Raw genomic sequence first — 12373 nt, forward strand, 5'->3', positions numbered from 1 at the left:
GCAGCAGAGTAAATGTGTGATAGGGTAATTAGCCTAATGAGTTGTGGCATTTACTATAAAGATCCTTCTGGATTCTCTGCATCTTATTAAAAAGCGGGTGAGTCTTTTGTTTTTTAGGTTGCGAATGTAGCATTTGCGGCTGAGATGGAAACACGGGCTTAATTGAAAGAGACATCATAATAGTCGTTTCTGTTTTCAACAGAAATGTCCTTGTAATTCTCAGAAACAGCCCGGGCAGAAGAGATGTGTTTACCAATGCGCTCTTTTAAGGTGACACTTTTATGCTTGACTTAACAGCTCACTTACTTTACATGAAGAGAACTTGGAGTAGAGAATCAATGATAAACAACAGGGCGAATGTGCATTTCAAAAGTGCTACAGGCTGTATCATACATCTGCTGTGTACATTAAATGGAAGCATATGCTACATTTAGTTGCTGTACACGTTATTTCATAAATCTCTAAATCAAATAAACACATTTTTGTCTTACGAGTAGTCATTGTCATTTTATAAGTTTCAAAAAATAGAGAAAATAGAAATAAAATTAGATTCCTTCTTTTCTTTGATAGCAGTGCAAACTGTATGTGGTACACATTACCACTGACGTGCCTCCATAGTGGATCTTTGCTGAAAGCCCTTCTCATACTGGTCTTGGCCCCAGTATTTTGAATTGATGGGGTTTCTTTGTGTTTGTGGAAAGGTTAGCAGTTAGCCATGCTGCTAGTTCCTTAATTCACAAAGCTAAAGCGAATTATTCAGCCTCTATATGCAGTTGTTGTTGACAACATTACAACATGACAACATACACAGGAGGAGACTACTTTTAATTTGATGCATCCTAGGATCGACACATTTTGCTATAGCCTCTATGTTTGTGTGAGTCTCTAATGCACCATAAAGTCTATTTATCCTCACTGCCACAGTGCATCAATGCGTTCTCCACCACTGTGCTGCTATTCCAGCAACCCAAAGCCTCTCACCATTTGATGGGCTTAAAACAGGCCGTGCTTCTTTCCATTTACCGGGTCAGCATGTGCTGGTGTTCAGCTGCTTCTGAATGCAAGAAACTGTGTCAAAGCTCAAGTGGCTTTATTGGCTGTTTCTTTAAGATACTCATTTTTATGAGTATCCTTCTGCTTGACTTTAGTTGAGAATGAAAGTCCAAATTTTACCTTTTTTTTTATTTCTTACTCGGACAACTTAGCGATCTGTGTTATCTTTTGTTAGCACGAGTGGCCTACAGCAAACACAGAATAGGACATCATTTACACTTCACAGCTGCTAACCCACACTCTGTGCAAAGAACATTCATTCAGTCAGCCTCAATTTTTATCTTTATTTCTTTATTGAAAATAACTGTAGCTTTTTACAGAATCTAGGAATCTAGAATCTTTATATGTATATATATATATATATATATATACACACATATATATGTGTGTGTGTGTGTGTGTGTGTGTGTGTGTGTGTGTGTGTGTGTGTGTGTGTGTGTGTGCACAAGAAAAAAACATTTGCCAATGCAGGATAATCAGAAAGCATGTACATACACACACAGGGATACAAAGTGAAGGTAGACTGTTTAAATACAGATGACATACTGGATGAAGGGTTTCAGGACCAGACATGAGAATAAAAGGCAAAATTGAAAAGTAGAGAAAAGGAGACTGGATTTATTCAGATAATGCCGCAGGTTCTTTGTGTGTATGTGTGTCAATGTGTGACACACGCTTTTCTCTAACACAGGGTGTGCTTCAGACATGTAGCCTGGGGAAATGGGGCCTTGTTGGGAGCACACACAGCAGGGCTCACCACAAACTGGCTTCTAATATACAGGGGTACAGCAGGCCTGATTAGACTGGCAAACAGTGGGGAGCAGAGAGAGAGAGGAAGACCTCTGTCTCTTCCTCTCTTTCTCCAGCTCACATGCACATGCAAAAACACACAGCGGTACCTTCAAACCCCACCCCCTCGTCTTTCTGTACCCCCTTGGTGGCCTAACAGATTATTGCAAATGCAGGCAAACATGACTCGTTTCTTAGATGACTACGCTGCTTTGATTCAAACTTGTTTTCATGCGCTACTCTTCATGTGCAGCTTTAATGTTTTTGATAATCTATTGACAACTTGGTATATTTAAGTGCTAAAACTGAAATGTAAAGAATATTTTCAACTGGGATTGACATTTCTTTTATTTTCCATGAAAGACAGTCAACCTCTCACCACATTTCCATTCAGTAGCTCTCCTGGAGCTTACAGTTATATAACACAATCTTCCTCTGCAGATGGATTTGTACTTAAACATGTGATGGAATAGTGAAGTCCTCTTCTGAGTAATACACTTTCTGTTTACCAGTTTCAAATCTGGACAAAGTGTACATGTCCATACATTTATGATCTTTTTCTATAAAATGACTTTTTGAACATACTGGAAATGCATGCAATTCTTTTTTCAGATGAGACAAAAGTATATATCTTTGGCGGTAGAGACACTGCTTATGTTTGGAGAAAGAAAGAGGTCTACAAGCCAAAGAACACTGTCCCCACAGTTAAACATGGTGTTGGAAGGATTATGCCGTGGGGATGCTTCACTGCATCTAGAATTTTGAAGAATTTTGACCATTCTTCCAGATGCGCGTTTGTGATGTCAGACGCTGATGTTGGACCAGAAGGCCTGGTTTGCAGTCTCTGCTATAAATCATCCCAAAGGTGATCTATCAGGTTGAGGTCAGAATTCTGTGCAAGTTCTTGCCCACCAAGCTCACTCATCCATGTCTTCATGGACCTTGCTTTGTGAACTGGCCTGCACTCACGATGGAACAGGAAGAGACAACACCAAACTGTTCCCATAAAGTTGGAAGCATGAAATTATCAAGAATTTCTTTGTATGCTGAAACATTAAGAGTTTCTTTCATTGGAACTTAGAGGCTGAACCCAACACCTGAAAACAACCCCACACCATAATCCCCCCTCCACCAAACTTTACACTTTACACAGTACTTGTCACAATGCAGACAAGTACCGTTCTCCTGGCAACTGCCACACATCTCCACTTCTACTGAGTCCAATGGTGGCGTGCGTTACAGCACTGCATCTGCCAAATTATATCGTGCTTGCTAATGTAAGGCTTAGATTGAGCTGCTCGGTCATGGAAACTCATTCCATGAAGTTCTCTACACACTGTTGTTGAGCTAATCTCCAGGGATCATGAAATTTGGATGTCTGTAGTGATTGACTCAGCAGAAAGTTGATGACCTCTGAGCACTACCATTCTGTTATTTTAGGAGAGCTATCACTTTGTGGCTGAGTTGCTGTCATTCTCATTGACGGTTTTCTCTGGAATATTTAGTAGCAAGGAAATATCACAAAGTGGCATCCTATTATGGTACCATGCTCCTGAGAATTACCCATTCTTTTACAAATGCTTGAAGAAGCAGTCTACATACTTAGGTGCTTGATTTTATACCCCTGTGGGCATGGAAGTGATTAAAACACCTGACTTCAATGATTTGGATAGGTGAGTGAAAACTTTTAACAATATAGTGAATAATAATAATTCTGCCTTATTTGTATATGACCAAATGTAGCACTAGCAAGCAATAAGTAAAGGATTCTGTTATGAATAGTAGAATGATGTTGTGATAACAAAGTTACAGTATCACATACCATCCCCGAGGTAGACAGTTGAAGCAATGAAAAAAAGTTAAAAGTAGAGATCAAATGGTTGAAATAAAAGTAACTAAATGTAACGAAGGGATTTTCCAAATAGTTAGCTAAGGTTAAATATTTAATTAGAAAATTGTTGCAATAGTTGTCATTAAAATGTTGAAATCATGAACTTAAATCATAGAATAACTGCTGAAAATATAGTGCAAAAGTGTAATGAATAACTATTTAATACATTTAGATAAATGCCTGCTAGGTGGGCGTATCCGCTACATGTCCCAGTAGCTCTGACATCACGTGAAAACTGTGGTTTAAAACAATATATATCGACAAGATAATTTTTCAGTTAAAAATAGCAGTAGGACTAGTATTGCACGTTTTATAATTGGTTAATATGATCATAATTTAAATACAGGTGGTGATGATTAAGGGGTTCAGGGCTATTGATATGTGGGAAAATACAACAACAACAGAAAACCCCAAAGAAATATTAATAATAAAAAACAGTACCACATACTGTATGTGTTTTTCACTTTAAGACAAGCTAGTTTTTTGTGCTTTTTGAAAGTGCTGTACCTTTTGTGGCATTCTGTTATCTGATCAAAAATGTACTGGCACCTTATTCCCTTGCTTAGACCCACAGGTCATAAAGCAGATGCCACTAAAGCTGCCATGTCCCTCACCTTCATGTTTAAGTCATCATGCTCTCCACTTGCCTCTGATTCTCCATTTTGGGCTTTTCGTTGGTGATCTAGCATGGTGCAGTGCAGGAAAAAGTGTGTGTGTGTGTGTGAGTGTGCGTGTATGTGTGTTGGGGTGAGGTGGGGGGGTTGGTGATGACTCCACTCACTGGCCGTCCTGTAAATCGCTCTTTTATGGCCCTCATAATGATCCCCCAGCCAGCAATCTCGATTCCGTCGCACTGCAGATAGGAACCGCTGCTTCTGGCAGTCAACATGAGGGTGCTCAAGATGGCTGGAGGAGGTAGCGGGAGACTGGAAAGCACACACTGTGTGACTACACACTGGCACACACATACATATGTTCACATTCATAAAAATGCATGCCTTTTCACACCCCATCTACCTTAATCCCAACTTCCTGTGTAAAGGTCATAGAAAGTGCCGAAGGGTGGTGTTTTGACCTCACTCCAAGTTGGTGAGCTCCAACAGTGTGCAATTGTGTAACATAATCAGAGATAGACTTCCTCATGCAGACCAAGAGTGCCTTGATAAGTTTAGGCTTTTACATGATTTTGGAATATACGAGCATTGAACTGCTGACAGCAACGATTAGCTTAGAATTTCCAAAAGTAATCTCAAAACCCATAATTACTTGTCATATCCACTGAACTTGATTTTACACAAGAGAACACAAAAATGTAGTTTCCTTTAACAAAAGACTTTATATGATCTGTTTTGCCAAAAACACTGCAAAATGTTAGACTGAAATTTCTAACATTTCATTTCTATAAAAGTGTTTATTTAAACAATCTGAAATGTGGTTTAAAGCCAAGAAGCCAAGCAAAGAAAATATTCCAAAAAAAGAAATGCAAATGAAATATAATGAATGCAAATGGATGGGTTTTACAAAGCTGTTGTTGTCTAGATATATATCTCACCATATACATAAACAAGTTGTTTCTAGATTTCAATATCACTATAGCTCAACAAAGTCTGTTGTATAACAGTTTAATGAACTTTACTGTTTGTGAATCCTAATTAGAGTCAGTGTCATTAAACATGACATGCAAACAGCAGGAAGAACAGAAAAATGAAACGTCTCAATCTATAGTTTGCATCGCCAGCTATAAAAGCTGTACAATTAAAGATTTGTCTCTGTTTTCTCTTTTAACATGCAAGTGAGCTATTTATTGGTTATTCACTACAAATGTCACTGAAAATTACAGTACATGGCATGAATAGTAGAACAAAATATGTCACATTCGGAACAACTATTCAGATGAAATGTAATTACTGTACAAGCTGGCAAGTTTGTTTTTTGTTTGTTTCACCTTTATTTATTAAAACATACTGTTTGTGCTGCCGTCTGCGCTCTCATGGACATTTTCACCTTTCTGCACTCCTTCCTGACTGAAGATGTGTAAATCTATAATATTCTATTATATTACTAAAAACAAAATTAACTATTAGCTGACAATGGCAAGGAGTGGAGGACATTTTCAAACCACTAATTTAGGAAAAGAAGCAATAAAACATTATGAAAACACTCTCATTACACATAAAACTGTAGCAATGAAAAGTGCATAAAGTATTGAAAATAAAAAGAATTATTCTGCAGAAAAACATTGCCCAAAAAGTAGAGGTCTCTGAAAAAGGTCTTCATGAGGCCTTGGCCTAAAAAAGATATATTAAAACAAATTAATAATTTCTGTTTTTCCCTGTTTTATTAGTTTTATTTATCTTCTCTACATGACATATGTTGGCCAAGGTGGTTACGCAAGACGAAACTCATCTGTTACAATGATAAATAACTCATGCTTATTTGCCTACTAGTGCTTGCTCTGTTTCCACACCACTTTGTTTCCACTTGTACTGTTTTGCCTTGCTTGCCTGCTATCAGTTTACCAGAGAGACCAAACATTTATCCACAATGCTCATGCGCAAAACCACCAGAAAAAAGCTGGTGGCCTCCTAGCTTGCTAACCCCAGGCATTGTGAACAGGAGATGGAGACAGCAACTCTTTCTTTTGAGTACAAAACAGCGGAGCTTTCAGCAACAATAGCCAGCTGCAGTTACAAGATTACAGTAATTTTAATGATGGATGCAAATAGGTTAGGAGCTTTATGAGGTGAAAGGCTGTGATACGTTTTAATGTCTGTTAAAACATTATGTCTGTTTTTAGATTTGATAAGGCAAGCATTGCTTGCTTTCCTTTTCCTGATGGAACACTGCTTATAGTTTTGGGTACCGACACAATTATTTTTTTTAGCTCCTTACAAAAACATAATCACATTCTAGTTATTTAATAAAGTATTCACCGATAGGAAGAGATCAAAATCAAACATTTCTGTCATGTTATCGTATTAAGGTTATTTGAAGAAACAGCTTGATGCAAAGTGATTTAAATTTTTTGTCTTGGAAATGCAAGAAATTCAGCTGTCATCTGGTTAACACTTTTAAGTGGCGTGCTTGCTTCGTTTTTAGCTTGCCTACTGTTATCACTTCCTTCAAGTTGCCTGTTTATTTACCAGCCACTAAAGGTGTTGTGTACTCTCTAGCTCTTGCCGCAATGCTCCTGAGGCTTTAAGCCCCACAAGGCCAGATCTCCTTGACAGCACTGTGCTAATAGATGTGGTCAAGTATTTTTTTCTGTGTCTGATGTTTCTAAATCACATCGGCATGTCTAATAAGACAAGGAAAGTATCAGTTTGCTGACACTTTTGGGCTAATATGTCATTTTCGTTATCTTTGAGTAGATATCAGCACTTAGTAAAAATACGAGTTTAAATAAACTCAGAAAATTGTCTAAATTAATCAGATTGTGTAATAAAAATAACACCACATCTAAGACTAAATAAACCTCTCTCTCTCCCCCACCTGGATTCTTCTCCAACCCAACTCAAGCAGATATCAAACAGAAAATGCAGCATCTCTCCAGTCTGCACGTGACCGTCCTGTTTAATATTCCTGGCACGTCTGGCTGAGGGAGCAGTATTAAATTGGGATCAGGGAGATTAGAGTATAATATAGTTGACTATTAAAGGCTAGAAATGAAAGCCATGGGTTAGAGCCTGAGTAGGGTCCATACCACCACAATTCCCTACCATAATTTTAAAAGTGCTCAAAGCATTCAGTTAGAGTAGAAAAGCACTACATAAGTTCCAGTTGATTTACTGTTTATAGTCTATAGAATGAAAGTGAAAAATAATAGCAATAAATATTAAGCAAAGAACCAACCAAGTAATTGTAAAAGTCAAATAGACAATCAGAAAAACAAGTCATATTTATTAATAAGATAGTATGAAACTAAAAGTTGTTTTATCTTCTGTGTGTGTGTGTGTGTGTGTGTGTGTGTGTAGTTGTGTGTGTGTGTGTGTGTGTGTGTGTGTGTGTGTGTGTGTGTGTGTGTGTGTGTGTGTGTGTGTGTGTGTAAACATTAGTAAAACTGAAGAACTTGTAATTTGCACTGCAACTACTGTGTATTTGTGCACAGTATTGCACAGCATAATTGTCTGTGAATGTGCTGCAGTGCTGTGTTTAAGGTTTTTCTTTTGGCATAGTGTTGTATTGCTAGTGGTGCATGAATGTCTCTGCTTTGCTAATGAACAAAACAAATCCTGTTTTTCTTTGCCTTTTTGTCTTTACTACTGGAACATGCTCAGCAAGGAGTAGCATCACTCCCAGATCTGACATCCAGTTAACAAGGCAAATGAAATGCAACAAAAGTGCAGTCTTCGAATCAGTCTGGACATTCTCATCAAAACTCGTGGGTTTGCTTGCTATCCAGTTAACTGGAACTGTAGAATCTTTACTCTTTATAAAGAAGCTTTGTGTTTGACTGCATTTGTTCTCACTCACTGAACTAAAATCCTATCAACTTGGCCGTAACTCAGGAGGTAGAGCAGGGTAACTACTGATCAGAAGGTTTATGGTTTGATCCCGGGCTCCCCCGGTCTGCACACCAAGTATACTTGGGAAAGATACTAACCCCAAGTTGCTCTCCAATGCAGCCATCAGAGTATGACTGTGTGTGAATGTTAGCTATTAAGCACTGAAACGCACATAAGAAAGTGCTTTGTGAAGGGGTGTGAATATGGCATGTTGTATAAAGGGCTCTGAGTGCTACTGAAGAGTAGAAAAGCGCTATGTAAGAATCAGTCCATTTACTGTTTGAAAGGTTCACAGTGTTCACCAGAAACAGTCACCTTGTTTTAAGATTTACAGTTACAGTCACTTAAAATAGTTGCCTCATCCCTGACAGAACCATGATGGATGCCTAATGGAATCCATATCGATTGCCGGCTGATAGATGACCTGCCTGTGAAATGGACGATGCAACCATGAGTAGTAACGCCCCTAAGTGGTATTTAGGAATACTAGTGGTAATGTCTTGTGTATCCACCAGGGGGACCAGCCTGGAGGCGTATTCAGTTGAAGGCTTGCTCCACACTTGCACTCCGGTTACACAATAATGTGTATATGTGTGTGTATTTCTGCCAGAAATATATGGCGTTTTGTTCTAAAAACATCAGTGATCACTGTTGGCCTCTCTCAATTTTATTACCACTATTCATTTTAAAGCTCCTTTTTAACTACAGCCCAGCCCATGCAGCAGTAAATTAATGATTGACCTCGTTTTGTGGATGGATTATCTCATTTGTTCTCCTGAGTGAAGTTTGGTCCATTTACAGTATCCTACCATACAATTGCATTCGTCCCTAACCATCAGGAAAATCGCGTTAACTTTTATTTAGTGGAAAAAAGGTTAGCGTTCATCCTCCAGCTTCACTGTGCTCATGTGTGGGGCAGCCACGCTATAACCATAGGTGTGTAGCTAGCCACCACGTAGCACATCATTATATACCAGCTAGCCCAACTTCAGTAACCCTACAAACGTCACTGCTGTTTAGTTTCCTGTCATCGTTTATGTCAGAAGTGATAGCAGAGCTGTACGTTTTAATTTTTTCAGAAATCCCTCAGTCAGAACATGGTATATTGTGTTTAAGTGGAAAGTAATAGCTAACTCCTTGCTAACTTCTAACTCACAAATTTCATAAATTTTGTTTTCATGGATGCCTGGATTTTAAAATTAATTGTTACACCTGGTAAAGCAGCCACACTGATCATTTTATTAAAGATGAAAGAATTTAGACAGTTTGTAACTCTCAGTGATGCTGCAGTGTTAGTGTGACTTTCGGAGCTGAAGAGGAGTTTGGACCCAGAAACAGCTAATGACATCAGACTTACATACCTCTATCTTGGTATCAAATCAGACTTTCATGAAGAACAGTCCCATAATGTATTTTGTTGGTGAAACCACAATCCTGAGTTCTATATTGAACGTAAACAACAAAGGACCACTACTTGACTCCAGAGGAACTCCATGTGGAGTGCCAGTTTTGTGTGATTCTCAGTGGCAGATAGAAATACATTAAACATTTCCAGTATGAGACTCCTTGGCTAAGAACACTGATATTCTAATTCTCAAGGGTTATTACTTTTCAACCAGTGATGGTTAAAAAACAAAACGTTAAGAACTTCACCTTTAAGGCCGAACAATGTGTTTATATATTTTTTTCAGATTAAAACATTTATTAAATTGATCAGAAGTTGCAAAGTGTAGCAGAACGGAGAGAAAATATAAAATATGCTGTGTGTAAGCAGCTTTTGGGATTGTAGAATTTCCTACAAAATGTTTTTGTTATAATTGTTTGTATTCCCAAGTACCCCTGCAATCAAAGTGGGGCGAGTGGATGTGTTCAATAATGTAACATGTACTAGATACGGCAGCACACTATAGACCCTTGTACAATATATCCAAATGTCATTCTCTGTTAAAGACAGAATGGAACAATTTAGGTAACTCTCTGAAGCCCTGTGCTGTTACTGGACCATATCCTGTCCACTATAAGTACTTCACAGAGCTACCACACTGTTAAAAGTAGGACAAGGGCATGAGGAGTCCTTGGAGTATAGCTTATATTACAATATGTTTTAAATTCTTGTCCCTATTGACAAGTCTGTTAATGTGTATGTATGTGCATATGTGGTATGGAGTGTCAAATTGTCCATGGTACCATTGACTTATTGCCATTTGAGTTAGTTGGCCATGAGTCCAGGTCACACTACTGCATACATACTTTTTGGGGTACATTGTAGCATGGCCTGGGATGCCATATAATTATCGTTTAACAATGTAAACCTGTAAACTTCCTCAAAGAGCACATAGCAGAAAACTGTCGTGGCCATGCTGACTGTAGCTTAGAAAAGAGGCTTGCAGACTGTAGACTGGAGCAGCCAGATATTGTTTCGCCAACCTTCCAATTCATAGAAGGCCTGTTCTAAGTATCCTGCGGTAAGATACTGAACCCCAAGTTCCTCTCTGATGCATTCATAGTGTGAATGTTAGAAAACATATGTGTGAATGATGTAAGTTGTATAAAGTGCTTTAAATGCTCAAGTAGAAAAGCACGATATAAGAACCAGACTATTTAGTCTTTTGTAGAACCAGTTACAGATAGAAATGGAGGCTGAAATAAATCAAGCATGACTACTATCGTTGCTTTTGTCCTCTGTTGAAGTGGAAGCTCTGGCGGCTTAGCTACGGTCAGGACAGACTTACCTTTGACATCACTCTCGGGTTCTGCGCTTCTAGTTGCATTAGCATTGTTTGTGCAGATTACTAAATGCTTGCTCTTAGGGGGTCATGTGTTGGGGTTTTCTCTGCATTGTTGAATGGTCTTATAACAATATACAATATAACTAACCACTTAGCAATCTACAGTCTAATCAATCTAAAAGGATTTTACAGACTATTCTTACACAGAAAATGAACCACCTACTCCAGAGATGTTATCAAATGCTGATTAAAAATCTTTGAATAACATGAAAAAAACATACATTAAAATGTAACACTGTAAATAGAACAAAAGGGGAATGCTGCAAAAACTTGTTAATCTGGCGAATTAGTGCACAGACCAATTAAATAAACCTTTTTTTTTTAAATTCCAGTACATCACTGTTTCTACTCACCCTGGAGTAGCTATGAGCAAAGAAGCATGAGCATATCCTACAGAAAACTATTTTCCATTGGTGTGCCAAATAAATGCCTCACCTCTACTTGTTGCACACAGTTATCATTATGAAAACATTATGATTATGAAACATGAAAAACAATATGACGTTGTGAAAAAAAACTTAAATTTTCTTGTTAGGTTACACTTGGGCCCTATTCCAGGAAGTAGGATTAGCTAACAACTCTGAGTTTGTTTGCCCAGGGCTGGTAGGTGTTACAACTGATAGTTGTCCACATTCTGACTGGGAAAATGTCTTTATCAAGCTGATGTAAGATAAAGTGACTGAAATTAACACAAACTGAATTTTTCAGTTGTATTATGCAGGTGCTGTTGTGTAAGTCAGTTCTAAAATTAAACCATGTTGTTGGTGTTGTAACTTCATCAGAGCAAAAGCAATGAATCACAGACAATTTGTTGCAGTTTGGAGGAACGTGACAATGAGCACGGTGACATAGGCTACCACACAGCTGTCATGTGGCTAAGCCTGGAGTAGTTGAAGTACAAGCAAAATAGCAGAAGCACTTTGTTTAAAGTTAAAGGTCTAAAATTTTGCAAGGTTCCTTCCTGTTAAAAGGGAGTTTTTCCATTCCACCGTCACCATGTGTTTGCTCAAAGGGGGTTATTTATTTGTTGGGGGTTTCGCTTTATTATTATAGGATCTTTATCTTACAATGTAAAGTGCCTTGTGGTGATTGTTGGTGTGATTTGGCACTATATAGGTAAAATTGAGTTGAAATTTAATTGAATGATGGAATAAGTGAAGATTAGAGTTGTTTTTTTTATATAGTTAAGACTTCCTTTACAACTAGAGTGGTAGAAAAGATTCTCTTCAGCACTGACTTCACCTTCAAGCAATTATATTGATCTTTATATAAAGATTCTGTTCACAGCAGAAAAGATAATATTAACAATTTTAGAAACTGACACCTACTGTGCCTTTTCATCTTTT

The 12373-nt window shown here is 38.0% G+C and overlaps 1 protein-coding gene across 1 annotated transcript in view; it reads left to right on the plus strand.

Moving 5' to 3' along the window:
• The window catches only part of pknox2 (pbx/knotted 1 homeobox 2), a 97837-nt gene that overhangs the window by 69990 nt on the left and 15474 nt on the right, over positions 1–12373 (plus strand). The window lies entirely within an intron of this gene.

The sequence above is a fragment of the Oreochromis aureus genome, linkage group 10, assembly GCF_013358895.1.
Source record: "Oreochromis aureus strain Israel breed Guangdong linkage group 10, ZZ_aureus, whole genome shotgun sequence".
Classification (NCBI taxonomy): domain Eukaryota; kingdom Metazoa; phylum Chordata; class Actinopteri; order Cichliformes; family Cichlidae; genus Oreochromis; species Oreochromis aureus.